Raw genomic sequence first — 7,500 nt, 5'->3', positions numbered from 1 at the left:
CCCGTAGCCGTAGGGGTGGTCAGTGTCAGGTGGGTTGTGCCTGAATTTCAAATGGGCATAAAATCGTCAATTTTCAACCGATTTACTCCAACTTTGATATGCGACATATTTGACTAGATATCCTGTTGTGTTTATACGTGAGTACTTAAATGACTGCTGGGGACGGGTTTGCTGTGCCTTGCATCGCTTCTTGTTCTCTGATATATTGATATCTCCTATTTTGATACATGTGCCTTGTCTGATAGTCAGCAGGTGATGAGTGCAGGTGTGTAGAGAGGCATTACATATTTGCAGTCGCTGGTTTTCTGTTGGTTGAAGTGTTTTAACCATTTGTTTGGATATGGTTAGGTTATGTCATATATGATAATAAAGCCTGTTTGGGTTTTTAGTCTTATAAAATAATATTTCAATAATTCAGTACCTACACGTCGTTCCTTACGTGAAATAATTATTTTTAGTACCTGAACAGTATGGGATTATGTAGGACTTCTATACATGGTCGCGGAGAATGTGGCCGTGTGCTCCTTTGCTCTCTCCACTTAACTTTTTAGGGTTGCCCCACCAGTACTTTTTTTTTTTTCTTTTTTACCTCCTGGTTTTCCTTCCTTCCCTGTGTCTGGTACAGTAGATTTCTTTACTTTTGTATCGGAATTGTCTTTGCCTCCTGTCCACGGAGGGTCCCCACCCACTGATTGCTCTGGGTGCCTAAGCACACGGTCGGGGCTCCCTGGAGTGGGTTAAGAAGATAATCTCAGCCTTAGCTATTCTGTCCTGGGTCACTTTCCCTTGCTCGCTTTTCGCTTTCTTTCCACTTGCCCCGAGAGGGGGATGGGTTACTGTCGACTCCCCTCCTGCTTCTCCCATACTTAGGGAGGGAGGTGGCTCTGACGACCTCAAGACTGTTACACGGACTGAATGACCGACCCCAGATCAAGAAAGTAATTGATGGCTGTTTTTTTTTTTTTTTTTATATATAAATAACAGAACGGAGGAAGGAAAAATAAATGAGTAAGGAAAAACAAATGGTGAAGTTGAACAGGTAAAAAAAAAAATAATAACTTGTTTGTGGAAGCCTTATCAAAACAGTAAGTTCTGCTCAGGTTAAAGAATTACTAGAGCTATGCGTGCTTCACTGTTACGATGCTGAGCCGAGGATCCCTCACTCCATGAATTCCATGCAAGGAAGAGGACGATTTCGTACGTGAACTTGCTGTGCAGGATGTCATTGATACCAGGTTCATAACCCAATTCAAGGGAGACGCGAGGAAGAAGACCGCGACAGCTGTCTTGACTTTGGCAAAGGTACACTCCTTTCCAGAGTCAAAGTTGGTTATGTATGTCTTAATGTACGTCCGTATATCTCTAACTCTCTTAGATAATAGAAATGCCAAATCTATGGACACACTGACAAGTCTTGTCGGGGTTCTAGCTTGGTAGTTGGCAAGTATGCAACTGTCGGTTATTCTGCTGACCATTGTACAGGCTATAAAAAAATATTCGGCACCCTTACAGCACGATACATTATGCCACACCACACGATGCATTCTGAAACAACTCCTGAATTACTGTGCGTGGTTGGTATCCCTGGCCCTGTGTTGCTGGTGTGTGTTAGTTTGTCCGCTAATGATGATATCCAGTGGGAGAGGGAGAGAGGTACAGCGTACCAACCACACCACGAATTCTCGCCGTCTGTAACAGTGATCGTTGCGAAGGGTATCAGAGCAAGGGGTGCCGAAATATTTTTGAGAGGGTGTACGTCCGTGACTGAATGTTGCATTCATTGTGAGGGTGCTCACTTCAGTTCATCAAAGGGTTGTTCCAGGCCGAAGGAGGAGAAAGATATCTCCACAGCAAAGACAACGGAGGGCATATCCTTTTACGCATTTAGGAAGAAGGTTAGGGAGTTGCATGCTACTCCGACTCCAGCTCTCTTGTCACTCGTTCTGCCTCCTCGTCTGCGCCTCCTGTACGTTCCAGCTCTCACTGATATCCCCACAACTACTACATTCCAACTCTTACTGATATTCCCACAACTACTTCCTACTCTCCGACTGCTGTTGCTTCTCAGTCAGTATAGTCTAAACCAAAGTCTGACATATCTAATAAGGTTAACCTGACCACCCTTTCTAATATATTGGACCAGTGATGTATAATCTGGTTGGGAATATCGGTTCAGCATATATACGTTATCCACTTTCACCCTGGGATGTATGGACCCAATTCGGGATTTATAATGGGTCAGTGAAACAAGCATTAATCGTGTCTTGTTTGGGTGTAACTGAACTAATTTACAAAAATCAATGTGTCTAGACATCTTGAAACGAATGGATCTTGAAATTGACTTCTTATTCCTTAGAGGGAATGGCTTTGTGGACGTGTTGCTTTTCATTCCTTTATGAAACAAACAAACAAAAACTTTCGGGATTCGAACCCTTGTCCTTTTTGAGTGCCAGCGTAAAGTTCCCGAATCTGACAGCTCTTCCAGAAATAGTAAAGTCGTTGCAACATTGATCTCGCTCGGGTTACATGTATCTACAAACACACACTATGTTGACAACTCAATCTCGCCTCAAGTCCAGCACTATCGCCAAGTAATGAAGTGTCTGAAATGTAGCAACTGAAATTAACTGTTCGGGGTGGGACTCAAACCCAGTTCCACTCGCATCATAAGTGCATCCATCCACCAAGCCACGGACGACCTCTTTATACAGCAATGCAACTCTGACAGTTTTATAGACCCAGTTATGTATATTGTGAGTGTGTACCAATGCCCCTTTAGTATTATCATATATGATCTTCTAGTAAGCTGGAAAGATTAGTTCATTTCCATAAAAACTTTATCAAAATTATAACATTTGTTTTACAGCATGGCAGTTGCATAACAATTACAGCATGACAGTTGCCCACCTGTACCGAAATTTCGATATTTTATAAAATATATTCCCAGTAGCCAAATATCAAAATGATTTGTGATGGATGGTGTTTAATTATATCACTCAGTAGTTAACTGTTTGATTCTGGTATTGGCTTCAACAGCAATACATAGATTGGGCCGACATTATATTTCCTATCCCAACCCAATGTTGAAAAATAAAAAATTTATTTATTGGTCCAATACATGTTTCATATCAATTTGGCCCATTTTATATATATATATATATATATATATATATATATATATATATATATATATATATATATATATATATATATATATATATATATATACACACACCAGTATATGTACTGTATGTATATTTACGGTATGTAGCCTATATATGTTGTATTAGGTAGGTTATCATATGAAACAAGGTGGTCGATCCCGTAAAACCCTGTCTTAATCCACTTCTTATATCCATTTCTCCAATAATATTTGGCAGGGCCGGTTTTAGAGGGGGGGCACGGGGGGGCAATGCCCCACCAAATTTTTCGATTCCTCCCCCCCCCAAATGCATATTATCAGTATTTGAAATGTGCTGCAGACCACTGTCATCGTTCTCACTGTAAATGTACGAACGGTATGATAATTATCGTACTTCATCGCTAAAAAGGCTCCTACAAATAAATCATTATGATGTGACAAAGTGCATTGTAGAAAATAAGGATGCTATCCTCAACATTCTGTCTGAGGTTTCTGAGGATGAAGAAGAAACAATGAATGTATGTACAGAAGCATCAGGCCTTCAGGTACAGCTAAAGAGACAGATTTTTTTTTGCAACTGGTCAGTTTCTTTATCTAGTACTTGGTTCTCTGAAACCAGCCAGTTCCTTGCTGCAGGCTCAGTACTTTGATATGTGCAGTGCTAGGGAAGTTATTGATGCCAGCTTACAAACGCTGAAAGATCTGCGAGATGATTCTTGGTTTGATGATTCTGAGGCTTCTATATGTAACCCTCCTTCAAAGAGGAAGAGAACCATGAGTAAACAACTAGCCGAAAGCATTGTGCTCTCCACTGTTGGGCATAAGGATTCTGATAATCCCACCATCACTCCTTGTCAGTCTCTTAAGAGTTAATTTCTCAACATCCTAGGCAGAGCAATAGCTGAAAATAATGGAAAACAGATTTCCTATGAAAAACCTGGCTATTATGATAGCTGTGTCCTGATTAGTGCCTAAGTCAAGTTCATGTCTGGATTTCAGCTCTCTAGGTCATTTGCAAAGACTTGCCGATTATAACAAAGAATCTGATTATATGAGTTTGAGAAACGAAATACATGTTGCAAAACCTATGTTACTTAAGAAATTTTCCAGCGGTAGTGATGCTACCATATCTACCATATGTAAATATTTGCAAGAGTACAAACAAGCATTTCCTGAACTGCATAAGGTGTACTGTATGCCACAGCGCTAGTTATTGGAGTGTCATCAGCATCACGTAAGAGCTCATTCTCCACGCTGTCACGAGTGCTGACTCCTTTGCGATGCGTTATGCTACATGACAGAAAGAAAAATTTGGTGATCTTGGCCCATGAAAAAACAATAACTAAAAGTCTAAATATGAATGAATTTGTAAGATGCTTTGCAAAAAAAATGCAGACGGTTGGTGCTATAAGCTGAGATTTTAAGTTCTATGGCAGAAGTTTCTGGTTTGATGTTTGCCTTATTTTATGGGAAAAACATTTCCTGATATAAAGACGGTTAGTGCTGTAAAGTAATTGAATCTAAAGTTCTGCGACATCAATTTCTGCCTTTATGTTATTTGCCTAATTTAATGAGAAACGGAAGTTTGTGTTATGCCTTAAGTTTACTATATTAGTGCTTAATTTGTAAAATCAATAAAACAAAAAAAAAGTCTTTATGTTTTCCTTGCTTGTAATCTGCCTTGATGTTGTTTGCTAGTGCTTTATTATTTTATCAACTTAAGTGTTATATTGCTGTAATGGAAGTGGTTTATTTTTGTTAAAACAATTAAAAAAAAAAATAAGGTCTTCGTTTTCACAGCATTTAAAATGTGAACACTATTTACTTGCTATGGTTGAGATTGTTAGTTCATGTTCATCTTGAAGTGAATCAGTCATAGAAAGAAGGGAGAAATATCATTATCATAATTATTTCATCTGAGTTTTGCACGTTTGCCTTCTACAATGTACAGGATTTTGTATTTATCAAAATTGTGTTAGCAGTTTTCTTATAGCACTTAAAATGCATTATTTGTTTTTGCATGTGTTAATTTAGCTTACTGATATATCTCTAATCTGAGACAGAGGAAGGGAGGAGTGAAGGAACAGGAAGAGATGAAGGGATGGAGGAAGGGAGAAAGGGAGAAGTGGAGGAAAAGAGAAATGGCCCTGCTAGCTACGCCTGTGTGCCGCATCAATATGTGTAGCTGCCCCTCCAGTTGGAGGAGTCTAGAACCGGCACTGATATTTGGCATAACCTCTATGTATGTTTTGTCATTCTGATGTATTTAGCTGATTACATCTATTATCTTGGGATTTATTTTATGGCTTTTTAGTACGAGTATCATTTTTTCTCTTTTTATTGAGCCTAAAGGCTTCAGTGAAGGCTGGGAAGCATAGCCATGAGTGACTTTTTTAATAAGCGTTTTTATACCCTAACTAGCAGGGGTACCCGGCGTTGCCAGGCCAAAAAGGAGAACACTCCAATCCTATTTGTTCTAGCTCAATCTTTCTTCTCCAGAAAGACCAAGTACCTCTTATGCTTTTGAAGAGTAATTATAAGAGGTCCAGGAACTTTCTATTTCAGCTTTCGCAGACGAACGCACAGTCTTTGTGTGCACTTGTTTACTATTACTGGTGACTTCAAGTGACCTCTGACCGGTGACCTCATATATGTCCGAACTGGAGGTCACGTGAGTCTCCATGCTAAAAATTTGGCTACTGAGTCCATTCGTTCAAGCTTGTATTACTGGTGACCTCAAATGACCTCCAACTGGTGACTTCAAGCGACCTCGGAGGTCAACCACACATAGCCTATGTCCGAACTGTAGGTCGTGTGAGTCTCCATGCCAAAAATTGGGCTGCAGGGGTACCCGACACTGTCCGGGTCAAAAAGGCGAACATTCTACCAGTGACCTTGAATGACGCAGATCTGAATTTTGACCCCTAAAACCATCCTTGGGTTACCCTGATTCCGAATCTATATAGGTCTGGGGGTCTCTGGCCCTTGGTTTGGGCGTGACTGAAGGCCAAACAAACAAACAACGCGGCTCTTTTATATAAATAAATAGATTTAAAATAAATATATTGTCCTTTACTCTTGTGTCTGTTTATATCTTGAATTTCACCGCATCTCTTCATGGGGCTTTATATTTTACCTCAATAACCGGCGTGAACATTGTGTACGGAGAATTAGTTAAAGCTCTTGGCCTTCTGCTGGTGTTGTGTTTTGGACTAATTTTGATGTTAGCTAGTATCCAGTCCCTTGGTATATTTCCTGTTTGTAATACCCAGTTATAACACTGAACTAGTTTCAGTATACATGTTTAGCTATGTTTAGCTATGTAATAATTATATGTAGCCTACAATTCTGGCTTCACCTCATCTGGCCCTGCAGATTTTTAGTCAACGAAGTTTGACCAAAATTTTGTTAGACAGAAAACTGGGGTTCGACAGAAAATAGGTTTAATGGGCTCCTACTATATATTTCTCTTTCGCTCTGTGTGTGTGTGTGTGTGTGTGTGTGTGTGTGTGTGTGCCACGTATTCCATTCTCATCCTGCATTTTCAGCACCATGTCAAGATAAATATTTCAGTAATATCCGCCATCCCCTGCAGACACCTTTTAGAAACATGCTAACATCTTGGTTTGCCAGTTACATGTTTTCATCATTCACTGCTATTTATACCTCCCAAGCTGCCATAGTAAAGGAGTTCTATGGCCATACGAGATTCGCTGCTCGTCAGACAGGTGATTGGTGAGGGATTGCCGCCTATGTGACAGTGAGGGGAAGGTGCAGGGGGCGGCAGCAGCGAATAGCACAGACCGCACGGCTGACAACCTCCAAGCTTTTCTCACTGATGCTAAGTCTTCATGTAACCTCAAACAGTCTTAGGGAGAAGTGTTGGCATGGTATTCTTCAGCATTTTCACGTTCACTCTCCGTGATCTAGAGCTTGGCGGCATGTTAAAAGAGTTGTTCAGTCAAGTTTTTCCATTTCACACCCAAATCACAGTCCTGTGGAATATACCAAAGATCTTGGTCACAAGTGGTCCACATATCCCTCTTTTGTCCCTTTCGTTCAGTGTATAAATCATATGGTTAGTTATTTACTATACCAATTTTTTGGTTTTAGTGTTATTACCTCCATAGCTTGCTTTGAAAATCTCTCTCTCTCTCTCTCTCTCTCTCTCTCTCTCTCTCTCTCTCTCTCTCTCTCTCTCTCTGAGTAAAAATTGGCATATGAAGTTTAATGTAGATAAATGTTTTCATATTTCTTTTTTTCTGGCCAAAGTGCATCCCTTTGACGAAAGAAAAAAAATAAGATAATACCACACGTTCGAGAGGCTTAGAGGTGAGGAGTGAAAAGGAGAGGAGGAA

The sequence above is a fragment of the Coenobita brevimanus genome, chromosome 94, assembly GCF_032717465.1.
Source record: "Coenobita brevimanus isolate Jiangsu-jjx chromosome 94, ASM3271746v2, whole genome shotgun sequence".
NCBI classification, from domain to species: domain Eukaryota; kingdom Metazoa; phylum Arthropoda; class Malacostraca; order Decapoda; family Coenobitidae; genus Coenobita; species Coenobita brevimanus.
Note: the sequence above shows the minus strand (reverse complement) of the source record.